This window comes from Gopherus flavomarginatus, chromosome 6 (assembly GCF_025201925.1).
Source record: "Gopherus flavomarginatus isolate rGopFla2 chromosome 6, rGopFla2.mat.asm, whole genome shotgun sequence".
Classification (NCBI taxonomy): Eukaryota; Metazoa; Chordata; order Testudines; family Testudinidae; genus Gopherus; species Gopherus flavomarginatus.
The window spans coordinates 33,351,303-33,369,901 of record NC_066622.1 but is presented as its reverse complement, the minus strand read 5'-3'; the positions used below and the strand labels follow the sequence as shown (position 1 = coordinate 33,369,901).

General features: G+C 55.4%; 1 protein-coding gene across 22 annotated transcripts in view; it reads left to right on the top strand.

Annotated features, from left to right (window-relative positions):
- Nucleotides 1-10,184: 10,184 nt before the first annotated feature.
- The window catches only part of NRXN2 (neurexin 2), a 340,672-nt gene continuing 332,257 nt past the window's right edge, over nucleotides 10,185-18,599 (top strand). For 21 of the 22 annotated variants that reach the window (XM_050958853.1, XM_050958848.1, XM_050958847.1 and 18 more), the window contains exon 1: nucleotides 15,280-15,422. The gene's annotated coding sequence lies outside the window, so the exon portion shown is untranslated. Of the gene's footprint in view, nucleotides 10,272-15,279; nucleotides 15,423-18,599 lie in introns of those variants that run through there. The other variant, XM_050958842.1, reaches the window with a different exon arrangement.

The window sequence follows — 18,599 nt, the reverse complement described above, 5'->3', positions numbered from 1 at the left end:
TGCTGTGTGTGTCCTTGTTGTGCCTAGTGGAGGAATGAGACTGTGTGCCTGTCACTCTCCGCTGGAGGGAAGGAGCCCTGCTCAGTGGAGCTGTGTGTCCCCAGTGCCCCCTGCTGGCAGGGTGAGCCCTGCTGTGTGTCAGTGCAAGAGCGGGAGCATTCCCCACCCCATCCCCCCAGTGCCTGTACCCAGACACCTGCCCTTCTACCATGCCTGGTTATTTGTGTCCCAGTGACATGGGAAGAGGAAATCGCTCTGATAAATACGTCAATAACAGACAGATCATCCTGGCCGAATCCGCCCCGGAGTCAGCACATTCCACGCCAGCCAACTAGTGCTTCACCCAGCAGACAGACATTTCTGTAATGCCCCAGCCCAGCCTCAGAGAAATGGCTAGCAGAATGCTGAACACAGGAGATGCAGCTGCCTCTGGCATGGGGGGCTGTTTATATAGGGATCCCCCTCCTGGTGCTGAGATGCAGCCGCCTCTGGGGTGGGGCATCTCTTTATATAGAGCCCAGACACCAGAAGAGAGGTGGGGGGAAGCAAATCTGTAGCATGATTATATATTTCTTTTCCCTAATGTTGCTTGTCAAATCACACGCGAGACAGAAAAAATAAATAAATAAACCAATATTGATTTTGCCCCGGTGACAGATTATATTTATCATTCTGTATTGCACATGTCACAGCTGCTGTCATACCGGCCTCAAATTAGGAGCTGGGCCTTAATATGCTGCTACAACCTCCCCCCCCCCCCGCCCCGCCATGTTAGACACATTCTCCCCCTCCCCCCATCTGACAAAGACAACGTTAATGGAACAATCTGGTCTCTGCAAATAGATTTTTGTTGCATTTATCTATATATTTATTTCCAGGGGCATGTGCCGCCTGGCTTGGGAGCACTGAGGGTGCCATGAATTGGATTGTCATCCTTGGCCCTAGCACCTGCCCAGGACTCGAGGATTTGAACCACAGTGTTGTGGGGAGGGGGCGGTTGCCCCAGGAATTGTAATGCCTATTGCAGGTTAGACCATCAGTTTTAGTTCTTATCCAAAAGCCAGCACCCATTGCAGCACTGCGCCCTCTAGCACCGCGCTGAGGCACTGGGGTCAGCAGGGGCTATGAGGGGAGAGCGCCCCTGACGGGGCCCCTGCCCTGCTCCCTGCTGCACAGTCCTTGATTGCATGGCAGGGCATGTCTTTCTGCTGAAGGACACCTGGGTCCCCAACCTGACTGCGAGGGGCATTATGGAAAGTGATTAATATCCCTGCTACAGCTGATGGATGAGCAGGGAGGGTGGGGGAAGCAGCAGCTCTTGGTTGGCCAATAGGACTGGTTCCCAGGTGAGCCAGATCCATATAGCAGCAAAATCACTGGAGTCAGTGGGAGCCCCCTCTGCAAGAGCCACAGGATGCGGGGGAGGCTTGGGCGGGGATTAAAAAATCATTTTACACCCATAAGTGAGCTGCTCCAGGGCCCCCTGGCTGCAGGGGGAGAATCCCGGCTACTCCAGTGCCAGCCTCTCCCAGCAGGGGCTGCTTTGGGCAGCACTGTGTGTGTTAGATCTGTCTCCTTGCGCTGTTCATTTCTGGCCCCAGTGGTGTGGGTCCATGTGGGGTGTATGTGTGTGTGTCTCCTCTCCACTTGCAAGGCCAAGGGTGGTGTCCACCGCACTCCCCAGCATCTGAGATGGTATCAATTGCTGAACTGTTGTGTGAGCTGCCAATTCACTGCTCCCTTTCCTGCCCCCCAAACCTGTTCAAGCCTGGCTCCCAGTGCAGCCTCCTCACTTGGTACACAGGGGGTGCTTCACCTTTGCCACACATGTTGGGGGGCTGAGGTTGCCGCCTGCCACAAATCATCTGCCTGCTAAGCTTATCCTGTGGCAGCTGCCTGTAGAGCTCATCCTCTGCTCGTGGGAGAGAGGCTGCTCCCCAGATGCACTCGCAGCCTCTGCATTGAACCAGGAAAACAGATGCAGGGGGTCGCAGTACCAGAGTACACCACTAGGCGATGCTGCAGTACCTGCCAAAAAGGTACACGGGGGATGCTGCAGACCCATCCTACAACACCAGGAGATGGTGCAGTACCTTCCCGTATATACCCAGGGATGGTAGCGTACCAGCCCCCAAATGCAGGGGACATTGTAATAGCAGCTACAAAAACACTGCAGGTCACCAGAGTATCAGCTACAGAAAAATAAGACCTGCTACAGTAGCAGTCAAAGCTACTCAGTTCCAAAGCAGAGCCAGCCTAAAAATACCAAAGGCTGATGCTCTAGTATCATGTAACTATACTATAGTGTTAGAGGCCCAGGAAAAATGCTAGTGATCCTGCAGTACCATCCAGGAATACTAATGAGTGCTTGAGTACCTGCTAAAAATTGTAGCACTGCTACATTAGCTGGTGCTGTTGCAAGGCCACCAGCTGTAGTCAGGGATGCTAGCACAGCGCTGAAAAATGGAGTTGTGCTAGAGAGTAACCCACAAAAATACTCAGGTACCAGCCTCTATTATTAGGGTATACTGCAGTGCTACTCAAAAATACCAGGCGGTTCTAGTGTAGCAACCAAACCACTACTAGCTGAGGGAATACATCCCTCAGCATTCAAGCTGCACCCGTGTCATCTGACAAATACGAGGCTAGTCTAAAGTAGCAGCACAAAAATACACTAGCTGCAAAGGCCCAGTGAAGCAATAGCAGGAACTAACACTTCTAGGGGCTAATTTGCTATACCAGGGAATGCCAATGTACCAGCCTAAACATAGGGGGAGGGGCCTGCAGTGTCAACTAACAATACTGAGGGATCCCGCACGTCTCCATCTGTAAAATGAGAGTAATTCTGCCGTTCTCCCTGCCTTTGTCTGTGTAGCTGTTTAGCTCTTGGGGACAACGACTGTCTCTCACTGTGCGTCTGTGCAGCACCAGGGGCCTCGCGCTCCATCGGGCTGTGCAGAGCCTGGTACAAAGAGGTCTTTTGGCACTACCAGAATGGTCTCTCCCAGCAGGGGGTGCTGTGGGGAGCGGGGCAGGAGCGCTGGCTGTGGGGGGGAGCACCTGGCTGCTCCATTTAAGGGCGTGGAGAGGTTAGGAAGGAGGGGGATTTGTTCCCCAAATCAGGGGCAGCCCAGAAATTGAATTATGAAAGGCATTGATTGGAAATATGGATTGCAGAGAGAGATAAGTGCTGTCTGGTATTAACCAGGCAGGTAAACACGAGCCACTGCCTCCCCTGTAAGCGGATTAGACACAGAAATCAGATGTGACCTTTAAACTGCACCCTGTCAATGCTCTCACCCTGCTCTGGGTAGGGAGTGGGAGCTGGTGGCTGTGAGTCAAAGTTCTCTCCCTGGCCCTGGGCGGTGATGCTGCCCCCGGAAAACCAAACAGTGCCAGTTGACACTCCTGCTCATTGCTCCCTGATCTCAGACCCAGACTTGTTTTACAGGGGATGGGACACTCAGTAGCATCACAGTGGAGCCAGATAGGAGTGTCCCCTCCTTGTGGGAAAAAGTCCCATATCCCATTCCCGCCCCCAACCCGCAGGCAGCCAGTCCCCCCAACCCTGGGGCTAGATAAGAGCCAGTGTCCCCTAGAGTGGACAGGCCCCAAGACCCATTCCTTGCCCCCAGACGCCCCCAGTCCTCCTGCCCTGGGGATTGCGGCTGGCGCTCCCTACAGGGGAAAGGCTGAGTTTGTACTGGGAGTCTCAGCTGTGGGAAGATAAATAAAACCCTCTGAACACTCTCTCTCTAGCCCACCTGCTGCCCCCCTCATGTGCTGTCCTGGGAGACGGACCAGTAGCGATGGAACGAGACAATGAAATGGAAAGAATGAGTCGGCTCTGCCCTGTATTGAATCCACCAAGCAATTAACTGGTGGCCACTCCCATGGCATCAGCTTGGCTGAGCCTGCTGCACCCAGGCTTGGGGAAGGGCTATTATGGGATTGCAGGGGTATTGTTATCCTTGTCCCTAGTGACGTGCACAATGGGATCCCCAGTCCCTCCCCTGATTGCTTCCTGCAGCACCTGGTGGCCGGCTGGCTTGTGGAATGGCTCTGAGGCCCAAGGGGGGCAGGGTCCTGCCATATTACCAGGATGGGGCTGAGATAGACGACAGCTACTAGCTGGACTCAGAATTCAGTATGAATACAAATTAGAAACCAATGAGCATTAAGAGCAAACAATAATTCATCCTTAAGTACTGCCCATGTCCCATCCTCCGCCCCTTCCGCCAACCAGCCCCCACATCCTGGGGCCAGATCGGAGCTGTTTCCCCACCCCGAGGGAAAGGGTCTATGTCCCATTCCCCATCCCCTCTCACAGCCCTGGGGCCCTGTCCTTGAGTCACTCAATCTGGGTTTCGCACCAAACTCGTATATTATTGTAACCTTGGTAATGGCTGATAAATGTGGCATACTTGCAGAGCCCAGGGCCCAAGAACGGGGGTGGGGGAAGGCATTTCATAGACACAGAATGAAAGCCCAACAAGGAAGTATGATTGCAAGACTGGATATGGAGTCCAGTGGTTAGAGGGTGGGGGGGCTGAAAGTCAGGACTCCTGGGTCCTAGTCCATATGTGGGTGGCAAGTGTGTCTAGTGGAAAAGACTGAGGTGGGGAATGGGAGTCAGGATGCCTAGGTTCTGCCCCTAACTTTGGGAGGCGAATAGGGTGTGGTGGCTATAGTGGGGTAGAGTAGGAAATCAGGACTCCTGGGTTCTAGCCCAGCTCTGGGAGCAGAGTAGGGAGTAGTGGGTTAAAGTGCAGGAGGGGAAGCTGGGATTTGTTACTTCATGTTCCTGGTTTGGACTCTTTTGGGATCACACTTTCCAGGTTTCTCTTCAGCCCTGTGGGCTAGGCCCTGGCTTCTTTGTTGTAAGCCAAAACCTGAGACATTTATCTCATGACTCCAGCAGCTGGGAGCTTCACCACGTCAGCAAACACTGGCAGATTTGGCACCTGTGGGAGTCAGTTCCCAGCTCTGGGCCCCAGCCCTAGTGGGTTGGAACAGGGGAGGGGGATGCCTGGACTGCTGGGCTTCACCCATGGGACAGGGTGGGGCGCGTGACAATGCTTAGTAGGTGAAAGAAGCATGGAGGGAATTATCAAAATTTGGGAGCAGAAGCTTTAGTAAAATGGCACTTAAAGGTCAACCCAGCTTGATTTTTAAATCTTTTATTTTTGGGGGGAGGGGCAGGTCTGGTGCCCTTTGTGACCTCTCCTCCCACCTTAAGCATTGTTTAGTGGGTTACAACAGGGGAATCAGAACTCCTGGGTCCCATTCTCATCTAGGGGAAGGGGGTTTAGGGGCTGAGGTGGGGGTGTATGTGGAGAGAGCCAGGAAGGACTCCTAGGCCCTACTCCTAGGGCGTGAGGCGGAGTGGGGAAAGCCCGGATTCCTGGGTTCTGTTACCCCTGGGCAGGGAGGTAGTGCAGCTTAGGCGAGGTGTCTGTAGGGAACTCTTCTGTGAGTGCTGCTGTCTGCCTGGGATGGGGCAGCTGGGACTTGCTGGGTACAGGCTCTGCCAAGGACATTTGCCCCATTGTCTGTGGGGGGGCGTGTGGATGTGCTTGTAGACTCCAGCTGAGAACTTTGGACCTGCTGATGCAACCCCTGGAACGGCACCAGAGGCTGAAACAGGACAGTGCCAGTCACTGCTGGACAGGACTGGCCCAGCCGGGCGGAGTGGAGGCCAGCAAGGTGAGGTGAGTGATGGGGAGGCAGAAGGGGGCGTGGTGGGTAAGGGATTGGTGGGGGACTTGGACAATGGGGTTCAGTTCCTGGCTTTGCTGCAGATGCCCTGTGTGACATGGGGCAAGTCACATCATTGTTCTGTGTCTCAGTTTCCCTGTCAGTCAGACAGGGAGAAGAACCATTCCTGCATCTGGCCTGTGAGCCGACTGGGCAAGGCCTAGGTTTCGCTGTGTGTCTGTGCAGCACTAGCACTGGGGACAGCCCTGACCTTGGTCGTGGGAGCTGTGCCACATCTGGTCCAGCGAGGCCCCAGATTTTGGCTGGTTGAGGGGCTGTGCGCCACCTGGCATGGTGGTGAGGGGCCCCATCTTGGCCAGGGGTCTGTGCAGTTCTTGGCACAGCAGGACACCCAAGCATGGTCGGGAAGGTCTGCAAGGCTCCCAGAGTGATGAGGGGTCACAGCATGGCACAATGAGGGGGCTGTGGTGATGAGAGGGTCAGGACTGGAGGGGTCTCAGCAGTTCCTGGTGCAATGAAGGGGCTGCAGAGGTCTGTGCTGTGGGAGGTGTGTGTGTGTGTGTGTGTGGCACCCAGTGCAATGCGGGAGCCAGGGGTGTGTGAGTAGTGCCTGGAGTGACGAGGACCCCACACCCAGAGCCGTCTGCTGGCACTAGGCTGATACCGATATTCAGGGGAGAGATAAAGGCCCACAGGTTTTTTCTTTACATTCTGTTGCCCATTGGCGACTGAGGGCGATGGATTTTGCTGTTTTGCCCTTGACCGCTGCTGTGTTCCAGCAGCCTGCTGTTGCTTGCAGGCCTGGGCAGGGGGCAGTGGTGGGGGATTGGTAATGCAGTGCCCGACAGCGGAGTGTGTGTGTGTGTGCCTGTGATAACAGCGCAGTGCTGTGGAGCCCCCTGCAGGGGATGCTGATGGGGGCGCTAGTCGGACCCCCTCTCTGTGCCGGACAAAACTGTTACCAGAGTGTCCCGTGAGGGTGATGGGGTGTGGGCTGGAGCTCAGGGAAGGCTCAGATGAGGGTCGGTGCTAAGGGGGGGACTATTCCAACTCCTTCTGTGCATGCAGTATTTGAGGGGGGGAATTCTGATTCCCCCTGCCCCGCGTGTGGTAACAGTGCAGAGCTGGGGGAACCCTGCAGGGGGTGCTATGCTCCTGTTTTGGAGGCGGTGCAGAGCCAAGCAATGCCTCGGGACAGCATGTCCAGGGCCTTGGCAGACACAGCCCTGGGGCCCACAGGCGAGGGACGAGAGCTCCGTTAATATTTAACCAGCAGAGTGGGGGCCAGGGGGTGGCAGACAAACAGGGACATGAAGCATCGAAAGATGAACAAACGAATGCCTGCCAGACAAGTCTGCAGCCCACCAACACCCCCAGGAAAAAGACTGGAAAAATCAGAGAACCCTGGGTTGTGGGGTCTGTGCGCCAGCCAGTGGCCAGAGCTGCGTGGGCAATCGCTTTCGCATGAGCAGGTGGGAGTGGTATTGGGATGCAGGATTAGTAGGTGATTGTGGCACAGTACAAGTAAACACTACTGCTTGCAGCAGTAGGGAGAGGTATTATGGGAGAGGGAGTAGCGTTAATAAGGCTGTTTCTGTCTAGTTTACTGGTCTAGTTATACTGGATTAACTCCCTGTGCGGACACTCTCATTTGGAATAAAATGGCCTGACTCTGGTTTAGCTTTAAGGCTGGTTTACAAATGCATTTGTGGCTGATGAAACTCCATAGGTGGATCTCTGTCTCCAGACCTAGAGCATCCACACTCGGAGTGATCGGGAATGGCCAATCTGCTTTAAATTCACCACCTCCCTGACGCCAGATTAATTATCTACCCTTGAAAAAGCACAACTCCGAATTCAAGCCACGTGTATTCCAAATGAGAGTGTCCACACAGGGCCTTAAATTGGATGAACTCATCCAATTTATAGTCACCCCTTCAGTTTTTCCAGATTATTTTTCCTTGGAGACAGCGTGTTGGTGATGTTTGTAGGAAGCGGTGTTAGTAATAGGTAGCATTGTAAGGCGTATCATAGTAGGTGGATTAGCAATCTATACTAGTAAATGGAGTAAGCAGTGGGCAGTGTTAGTAAGTGGTATTAGTAGTTAGTGGGTAGTAGTAATTGTAGTATTAGTGAGGAGCATTAGCAGGCATAGATAGCATTAGTAAGTGATCCCTGTATTAACACCTGTCACATCCCACCCTAGAGGCAGCTGCATCTCAGCACCGGGGGATGGAATGCTGGATAAATGCAGGAGGCAGCGCTCGTGCTTACAGGACGTGCCACATTCCTGGTGCTGGGCACTGGGTGGGAGAGATGCTGCGTGGAATGAAGCTGTGTGAAGAGATCCCCTCGGCCGACTGCTTGGGCTGCCTCCCACGGCCTGGCCTGGCCCAGCTCTGCCTTCCCTGGCTCTTGTGTCCTCTGGGCTGTTTTCTCCTATTCTCATTCATTCATTCTCCTCGGTGCTCTCCTGCATTTCCATCCGTTTGCTTGTTCATTCTTTCTTCAGCCTTCGTATTCTGTCCATTTGCTCATTCTTCAGGCTGGTTTTCTCCTTCCGCTTTCTAGCTTTCCAGCTGTCTCTGGCCGTGTTTCTAGCCGTCTGTCCTCCATATTCCTCCATGTGCTTTCATTCCATCCCCCTCATTCCAGCTCCACTCCTCTGTCTCGCTCCCTCCTTCCCGCAAGGCCCATGATAACCACACAGCTGCTTTTCCTCTCACCCCATAGCCCTGTGCTCCCACCATCCTTGATTGGTAGCTGGGCACCCTGGGTCCTGCGAAGGGCACTAGATGGCTCTTATCATGCATGCACTTCTCTGAATGTACCAGTCTGAGGACGAATCCCCTGGCACACACACACGGTATGCCCTGGTGGGGGGTGAGGTCAGGGCAGGACCCCCTACACGTGCCGTGGCTTGGATTCCTAACAAGGTCTTGTCTGTAACTCTCTGACCTGCTTGTCACACTGGATCTGAGATATCAGCTCTGACAAACACATAGACTTTTCTGCTTTGTCATTTTTTTAAAATGTTTTCTGCAATTTTATTAATTTACAGGACTCAGCTCAATAGTCTGGGCTTCCCGAGTAAATCAGTCATTATTTATACAGTTTAAGACCGGAAGTATCTTGCATCCAACTGAAGAGCAGAGAATATTCAGAGAGTCAGACTGGCATCCCTGGCACCTGCCCAGGACTCGAGGGTTCAAACCACAGTGTTGTGGGGAGGGGAGGTTGCCCCAGGAATTGTACTGCCTAGGGCGGGTTAGATCATCAATTTTAGTTCTCATCCAAAAGCCAGCACCCATTGCAGCACTGCGCCCTCTAGCACTGCGCTGAGGCACTGGGGTCAGCAGGGGCTGTGAGGGGAGAGTGCTCCTGATGGGGGCCCTGCCCTGCTCCCTGCTGCACAGTCCTTGCTTGCACGGCAGGGCATGTCTTTCTCTTGCAGGATACCCGGGTCCCAAACCTGACTGCGAGGTGAGAGGACTCTGCAGGGTCTCCACAGTTCTGAGTGGAGAGCGGGGGAGGCGGCTACTCAGAATTGGCCCACAGGATGTGTTTCCAGGAGGGACAGATCCGTTTAGCAGCAAAGCCATTGGAGTCAGTGGGAGCAGGAGCCACAGGATGTGGTGGTGGTGGGGGGGTTAGGAGGGGATAATAATCACTTTACACTCATAAACGAGATGTTCCAGGGAGCATGGCTGTGGGGGGAGAATCCCAGCTACTCCAGCCCTGGCCTCTTCCAGCAGGGGACGCTGTGAGGACTGAGGCAGGAGCACTGCCTGGGTGGGGGAGAATCCCGGCTACTCCAGCCCTGACCTCTCCCAGCAGAGGGTGCTGTGGGGACTGAGGCAGGAGCGTCATTTAGGATCTGCCGTGCCCCACCCTAGGGATGTCTGTGTCTCAGGCTGGCAGCAGCTGGGGAGGTGCTGACCTGGGGCAGTTCATACCAGTCCAAAGAGGGATTCTGCCCAGGGATCACCCTCCATCTTCTCTGTGTCTGTCTCATTCTCTCCCTCTGCCCTGGGGGAGGCTCCGAGCTGCAGCCCATGCTCTGTTGTCAAGACACTCCCCCCCACACTTCTGCATTCACTGATTTAATTGCTTCTGCCATGCAAGGGCAGGAAAGGTCGCTCAGTCCTCCCCCCCTCCTCAGCCTCCCCTAGCAGCCGAGTGTGCTCCAGGGCTGCTAAGCAACCAGTGGCTGTTCCATGCCCTGCCAGGGGGGCTGGCAGCACAAGGCAGCCCTCCTCTGCCATGCTAGGGGGGATGTAGTGGGGCACAGGAGGCAGCAGCACAGTGCCCTGGCCTACCTCTTTGCTGAGGAGGATGCAGTGGGGCCTGGAGGGGGTGAGGCGGTGGCACAGCACATCCTGGGGGCTACAACAGGGCCTGTCCCCCATCCCATCACTGGGGGGCTGCAATGGGGCCTGGAGGGGAGCAGCCTTCCTGCTCCGAGCCATCAGAGCGAATTGCACAGTGAGCTGGTCCTGGGCGTGCAGCCCTTGGCACTGCTGGGGATGGGCTGCTGGGCATGAGTCAGTCTGGTGAGTAACAGGTTCTCTGGGTGCTCGTCTCACATCCTGCAGATGGTGGGTGGCTTGGGGGGCAGACAAGCCCCTAGCAGCTTAGGCACTGACCATCAGCTGCACAGTATCTGCAAGGATTGGTCTGTGTGTGCCCCTCCCGGGACTGCTCGCTCCTGACCCGCAGCCCCCTGCTAGCCCAGCCCTGGGCTCCCCCTCTAGTTCTGCTAGTGCGCCCCTCAGTCCTGACCCACAGTCCCTTGCTAGCCCAGCCCTGCCCCCCTAGCATTACTAGTGCCCCCAGTCCTGACCTGCATCCCCCTGCTAGCCCAGCCTTGTCCCCCCAGCATTGCTGGTGCCCTCAGTCCTGACCCACAGTCCCCTGCTAGCCCATTCCTGCCCCCCTAGCATTGCTGGTGCCCCCCCATCCTGACCCACAGCCCCCTGCTAGCCCAGCCCTGCCCCCCAGCATTGCTAGTGCCCCCAGTCCTGACCCACAGTCCCCTGCTAGCCCAGCCCTGCCCCCTCCCAGTATTGCTAGTGCCCCCCAGTCCTGACCCGCAGTCCCCTGCTAGCCCAGCCCCGCCCCCCCAGCATCGCTGGTGCCCCCTGTCTTGACCCACAGCCCCCTGCTAGCCCAGTCCTGGGCTCCCTCTTCACCCCTCCCAACATTGCTGGTGCCCTTCACTCCTGACCTGCAGTCCCCTGCTACCCAGCCCTGGTCTCCTACTCAGCAGACAGTCTGTTGTGTGTGGTGTGTGATGGTTTTGCAAAGAAGCTGGCTGGGGGCAAAGGGGGGACATTGGCTCGGGGCTGCCCATGCTCTGCTCCTGCTCGCTGATTCATTGGATTCCAGGGTGAAGGTTACCCCAGGGCCCCCCACAGAGACCCTTTTCCCAGCAGATCTGAGAGCTAGTCTAGAAGGTGTCCCAGGACAAATGATCCCCATCCACCCTCAGCCATTAGCTGTGGGGGGGCTCCTGACCCTCTAGGCCGATGCTTCTTTTGTGGCAATGGGGGTGGGGTGACTCCATTCCCAGCCCTTCGGGGCCCTGTGTGTGTAACAAATATGTCAGGTCTCAGCCTAGCAGCTGCCACGACCCCTGCATCATTCGTGGTAGGCGAGAGGTGAACAGACCCCAGGGAGAGGTCCCTGTGGGCGGGGGGAGGAGCAGTGCAGTGTGGGGGGATGGGTCAGTGTTGGGGGAGCGGGTGGCTGTGTTCGTGTGATGGGGTGGAGGGGTGGGGAGGCTCTGTGAGAGTTGGGGGCTGTGTGTGAGGCAGGGAAGCTGGAGGGACCTGTGGGGCCTGCTGAGCTGGCACGGTCACCCTTCCCCCCACGCTGAACACATTGCACTGTATGAGAGGAATAAAGCCTAGAAACTAACAGAGCATATGGGGCTGGATTGGAGCCGGCTCTGGCTCGTGTTTTGTTCCCTGCCCCCCTGACCCAGCTGGACCCCTGCCCTGGTGCCGGATCAGAGCCGGCGCCCCCTAGAGGGGAAAGGCCCCATCTGTGTCCCATTCCTTGCCCACGCCCCCTGCTCTTCCATTCTATCCCTGGCTCACAGGCCTTTGGTTGGGGGTAGCTCTGCCGAGACCAGGTGCTTGTGGTCTTGGGTTGTTATCGGCAAGTGGGGGATGGGATGGGCTCACTCTAACCTTCCTAGGTCTCACTAGGGGCCCCTTTTAGTCCTACAGTCAGCGTTTTCCTTCCCCTCGGCCCCCACTGGCCCTGTGCTGCCCCTCAGTCCTGGCCCCAGGACATACTCCACACAGAGCTGTGGGGAGCAGGGCAGGAGCTGGCTGAGGGGGAGATCCCGGCTATTCCCCGCCTCATCCAGTAGGGGGCACCATGACGAGTGGGGCAAGTGATGAAGCAGCGAGTGCAGCAGGGGAGATGATGGCAGGGGGCATTTGAAGTCTCCCAAGGCAGTGGCCAGTCTTCAGGGCCCCCCTGTGGGTTTGTTGCCCATAAGGCTAGCAATGGAGTCCCCACTTGGAATCCATCTCTGCAGCGGCTGCTCCTTTAATTTGAAGCATGGCTTAAAAGGAATTGCAAATAGAGGCATGAGTGGGGGTGGGTCTCTTGGGGGCTGGGGAATCATCTTTTCTCCCCCTCCCCTCCTGCCTTTGCTTCAAACCAGAGCGCCTGGGCAGGTAACCCTGAGCTTGCAGCCAGCTGCAGTTGTTCCCGCTGGGCGGCGTGTGGCATGGGTCCACAGCCAGTGTGAGCTCCCACTTTTAGAGCTGGGGGGTTCCCTGGTTCAGTCCTGGTGCCTGGGCCAAGAGGCTGGCCAAGGCATATGCAGCGGGGATGGGAGACCTACAGGAAGGCATGTGTGGGGCTGTGTGAAGGGTGCTTTCTCTTTGCAGTCAGTGCTGGCCCTGTGTGGTGCTAGTGGAGTTGGGATGTCAGTAGGGGGCGGTCTCCCTCACAGTCAGTGCTGGCCCCAGTGCTGCAGTGCTAAGGGGCGCGGTGCTAAGGGGAGCTGGGGAGTCAGCAGGGGGTGTTTTCCTCTCACAGTCAGCCCCGGTGGTGCTGTGGTGCAGGGAGCGGGTTGGGGGCTCACTCAGTAGGGGCACTCTCCCCTCATGTCCATGCCCCAGTGTGGTGCTAAGGGGGCTGTGCAGCTGGGGGTTCACATGAGACATAAAGCCAACTGCTATAACCACTAGATCTCCACCCCTCCCAGCCTTGGGATAGAACCCAGGGCAGTAGGGACAGGACTCTGCAGGTGAGACCGGGCGGCACAGCCTGGCGGGGGACACCTGTAGAGTGCGCTGGGCAGGAGCGACTCTCCTGGGACAGCGAGGGGATGTGGGTATTTGCACCCCCAGGAAGCCCGCAGGAGTCCTGAGCCGGCCCTGAGGTTAATCTGCGGTGGAAACTGGAGGAGCCGGGAGTGTGTGGCCAGAGGAGGAGCCGGGGGGGGCGCGCCTTTTTTACGTTTGCTCCCCCTACACTTAGAACCTGGCTACGCTACGTCCCAGGGTCCTGACTTCCAGACTCTCCCAAGACTCCCCTCCTCGCTCCTTGTGGAGCTGGGAACCCAGGAGCCCTGACTCTCAGCCCTGCTCTAATAGCAAGACCCACTCCCCTTCCATGTTACAGACATGCAAGAAGCCAGCGAGAGGTTGGAGCCAGGACTCCTGGGTACTCTTCTTGGCTCCGGGAGGGGCTTGGGGTCCAGTGGGTTAGAGAAGGGGGAGGGAGGAGTCAGGACTCCTGGGTTAGGGTGTCCAGGGATCCCTAAGGGGGACCATGCAGCTCTTTCTGTGTGTGGAGCAGGGCAGAGATTTATCTGACTGTACAGATCCTTTGGGGGCTTCCATTGCAGCCCGTGAATGGGCTATGACCCTGTCCCTCCATGCTCCCCACCCTGCCTGCAGTGGGTGAGCTGAGATGGTGTCAGCTCCTCCTGGCCAGGTTCCCGGCCATCAGTAGCACATTAGTGCTGCCTGCCGCTGTAATGCAAATGACAAGCAGGGGGGTCCATCTGTCTGGGCTGACGGCAGGGGGTGCAGAAGGGGGCTGAGAGGAGCTGTGTGGTCAAAGCAAGCTCAGTCTGTGGGCTGCTGGAGAAGTAGCTGGGGGGTGGGAGAGTGGAACTAGGGGCGCTGTGCTGCAGGGTGGGGTGTGGGGCTCAGCAGGGAGCCCTGTGCTGCAGAGAGCAGGGAGGGATCAGTAGGGGGTGCTGTATGCAGAGAGTGGGGACAGAGTCGGTAGGGGGCGCTGTGCCGGGGGGGGGCATGGGCTTGGTAGAAGGTGCTGTGCTGCAGGGAGGCGGGAAGGGGGCTAAGCAGGGGATGCTGTGATGCTTGGAGCGGGCTGGGGGCTCAGTAGGGGCACTCTCCCCTCATGTCCGTGCCGGCCCCACTGTAACAGCACTTTATGTTACTTGGTACATTCTCAAAGGGCGGCAGCAGCATCTCACCTGTCGTTTACTGTATCTGTTTGTGCCCTTAAATCCTGTTCCCTCCTGGGGCCCAGGCTGGTTGATGAGCCGAATGGAAGGAAAGTCTGATAATTTACTGCATCTCAGGACACCTGGGTTTAGGGTGACCAGATGTTCCGATTTTATAGGGACAGTCCTGATTTTTGGGTCTTTTTCTAATATAGGCTCCTATTACCCCCCACCCCCATCCTGTTTTTTCACATTTCCTGTCTGGTCACCCTACCTGGGTTCTATTCCTGGTTCTGCCATTGACATTGGGCAAGGCCCTCCCCTCTGGACGGGCCATCCAGCCCAATATCTCTCCCACCCTCTTCCTGTCCCACCTCAGACCAATGGGCCCATCTAGCATAAGTCCCTTCCGCCACTGGTGCCTTGGTTTCTCTTCTCACTCTCTGTCCGAGTCCCTTCCCCCACTGGTGCCTCGATTTCCCTTCCCACTCTCTGTCCATTCAACTGTAAGCTTGTTGGGGCAGGGACGGTCACCAATCTGACTTTCCACAGAACCCAGGAGTCCTGACTCTCAGCCACCCCCTTCTGTAACCCCTTGACTCCACTCCCGTTCCCACTTGAGAGGGATACAGGAAATCTAGGTCCCTGTCCCCTAGAGTTTGCAAATGTATCACCCCCATTTTATCATGTGTCTGTCTGGGGAGGAATTGTTCAAGTGGTGGACAGATGCAGCATTGCAAAACTGGGGTCCTGGCTCCTACCCATTAGGCCAGGCTGCCCCAGCATTGTAATAATGGAGTCCTGGGTCCCAGCTCTGTACTCCACCCACTAGGCCAGGCTGCACTGGCATTGCAATAATGGAGTCCTGCCTCCCAGCCCCATGCTCCACCCACTAGCCAAGGCTGCCTAGCTCTTCATGGCTTGGTCCCTGTCCTGGTGCATGACAGTGGTGGTAGAAATCTGGTTCCTCAGCCTGGGGCTGTATTTGCTCTGTGCATGCCCCCCCACAGTACCAAATTCCCTGCACAACCCCCCCACCCCTGCTGGGGAGAGAGGGGCGGCGCTGTAGCTGTGGTGCTGATGCTGCCACTCATATTTGCAGGCGGATTGCTGGAGCAGCATCCAGCAGCATCTCTTGTTGCAAGGGAGCCAGGCAGGGGGGGGGGGGCAGAGAGAAGAGGAGGAGGAGGAGGGTCCACCACCTTTCTATTGTCTCCTGCCTTCCTCTGCAGCAGCTGGACGTACAAGGCCCCCCCCGGAGCAGGTACTGGGATGCTGCGCCCATCGCTGCCCTTGGGGGTGGGGGGTGATGGGAGGGGGTGGGGGTGGGGTACCGCTGCATCCATTTGCACTAGCCTCCCCCCACCCTTTGCAGCCGTGGCAACCGTGGGGGTTTCCATAGTATTGCAAAGCAGCAAGGTGGTGAGGATGGGTTGTGGGGGGCATCACTACAAGGGGATGGGGTGTGGTGGAGCTGCAGCTGATCCATGCACATTTCTGGGGTGGGGAGCACCCCCTTCTCACCCTGACATCTATTTTAAGGATTTATGTGTGGGGGCTGGGGGTTGCCTCGCTGCTGACACAGAGCCGGCAGAGGTGGCATTGAGGTGTGTGGATGGAGGGGCAGCAGGGGAGTCATTGCTGCATTGGGGTGGCGGTGAGGAGATATTGGGGGGTGTAACGAGGCGAGCTGAGGACATATTAGCTTTTGCTGCGCTCTCCAGTGGGGGTGGGGACCTGGCAAAATATTTTTTCCCTGGGGCTGTCTTTTATATATTTATTTTACACGGGGTGTGTGTGTGTGTGTGTGTGTGCGCGTGTGTGAACCTTATCTATAAGGTTGAGGTTATCTCTTTGAAGCAAGCAACTGGCATTTGGAGTTGATATCTTTGCATTAGGAGTAACGCCGGCAGATAGATCATCTGAAATGCTGAGTTAAAAAAATACATCTTGCCTAGACGAAGGCAGGGAAGAAAGCAGTGTGAATATTAGCCGTATGTTGGTATTATTCTTTAATTCCAGCATGGTTTGAAGAACAGCACTGCTGCTGCGATTAGACTAGGATTAACATATTCGTAAATAGCAATATTCTGCTTCCAGTTGGGTCTGGCTGAAGATTGGTGGTTGTAATTATTCACGATGTTATTTAATATTAATGGGATGGTTTCATTCGGATTGGAGCAGATCAGGGCTTCCATTAATTGTGCCTCTTGTGTGTGTTTTGTAGTGTTGTTTCTCACACAAATACACAACACCCCAAAGCTATTGAAATTACACAGTGTGGGGTGGGGGGCTGGCGGGGGAGATGAAAGCACAATCTGACAAAATGTTGCTGGCATTGGCTCAAAGCTCTGAACCCCTCTTTCCAGAGTTAACTGTAGCATCTGTCTCTTGAAATATTTTGACCTGGGATGGGGAGCATTTCTCTTAGCAAAGTGGGGGTGGGAGGCTGTGTTGTGCCCTTTAAGGGGAGTTTGTCTGGAGAACGAGAGGAGAATAATTATATTGGAAATGAGTGGAGGGTTCCCAGCAGAAATGAAAGGCATCCTTGGAAACAAGTGGTGGTGTGTGAAGCCCTGTATAAAATAGGATTTTAAAGAAAATTAACCCCCCCACCATGGAAATAGGAGTCAGTTGCCGAGCTCCTGACTTGCGTTTCGCAGTAGGTGCTGTTAGTTAACGCAGGCTGGCTGTTAGATATCTCTGCTGGCATGTTGCAAACATTTATATTATTAATTTTGTGCGTTCGATTACTCCAGTCCAGCACCTTATCGCTTTTCCAACCCTCTGTCAGACACTATCGCAGCATCAGGGGCAACGTACCGTTGCCTTTGGAAGAGGGAGGAATTTTTCCTAGATAAATCAAACAATAGCATCTCCGTTTCCACGATTTTGTATGTGGCTGGCGCCCAAGGGCCTTTCTCCCACCAAATGAAATGAATGTCTGATTTCTATCCTGAAAATAAGCCCCCACCCGACAAGAGCACCGTGCATGTGTGTGTGTGTATGTGTGTGTATGTGGTATCTACTCAGTTCAACTATTGTAATTAATTTTATTAGGAAACCAACGGCAAATTTCCCAGTGTGAATGGCCCAGTTCTGTTGTGCCTGCTCAGCCCAGAACTGGACTGTCAGGGCAAAAGGGAATGATGAATACGGTTCTGAGGAAAATGCGTCTGTGTCTATCCATCTCACGTAGCCATGTATTTACATCCCACACTTATTATGTCTCAGGTGTTTGGCTTTGATTTACAGACACCTGCCACGGTCTTTCACCCCAGGGAATGGACTCCAGGATCGGATACAAATATGCAGCGAGTCTATTTTATAGCTGTCTTTTCATTCTGGCCTCAGCCACACGCCCAGCACTCGCTCTGGGGGGTGGAGGGGAATCTAAGCAGATTTTTAGTGTGGCCCTTTGCCCACTTGAGCAGTTGTCTCTGTCTGGACGCAGAAGCCAGGTGTTGCAGCAGGGTTGTAGGTCAGTAGGTTTGTCCAACCCCCTGCAGCACCCAGGCCCTTTCTCCAGCATGTTCACTCGCTTGGGGGCTGGCTCTGTCCTGCCAAATGATTTTTGGAGACAGGGCGCTGGAAATATTCATATGAAATCAAGTTGGGTGGATCCAGACCCACAGCCTCACCCCTTCTTGCCCCACTGGGGTTGAACTGAGGCTTAGCAACCATGCGAAGTACAGGAGGGATGGAACCTGAGCCAGATGAGGCTTCCCCACACACTCTGTCTCACTGGCGGTGTTTTACACCCCAAATGCAGCCTGGCCTAGAGGCTAGATCCCGGCTGTGGCACTCGGGATGCTGAGCCATGCCGCGGGCCTACTGGGTTATGTGGGACAAGTCACTGTTTTCTCTGTGCCTCAGTTTCCCCTCTGTAGAAGGGAGATGGTGACACAGGCCTGCTTTGGAGAGCACTTGGCAATCGCTGGATGCAAAGAGCTGGGGGCTCTCAGCCTGGTGCCTATGGAGCCAAAGATTGGGTGGTTTCAATGTTGCATGGGGCATATCGTCACTGGCTTAAAACTGGATGAAGCTGGCTGCTGCTGGTCTCGAACCAACGCAATCCAGCCCCCAAACACTGATTTCTCAGGGCCTACGGGATTCATAGACTGAAAGGCCAGAAAGGACTGTTAGATCTTCTCATCTGCCCTTCTGCGCAACAGGCCAGAAAACCTCACCCCTGCACTGAGCTCAAGCCCTTGTGTTTATCTAAAGCCATGGTATCAGCCTTTCCAGACGACTGTCTCCCTTGCAGGAGTCTGATTTGTCTCACGTATCCCCAAGCTTCACCTCACTTAAAAACGACTTGCTTACCAAATCAGACAAAAATACGGAAGTGTCATAGCTCACTGTTACTGAGAAACTGCTTCCTTTCGCATTTTGTCTGTATGAAATTTTAGTGTGCTCTGACTTCGCTAGTGCTTTTTGT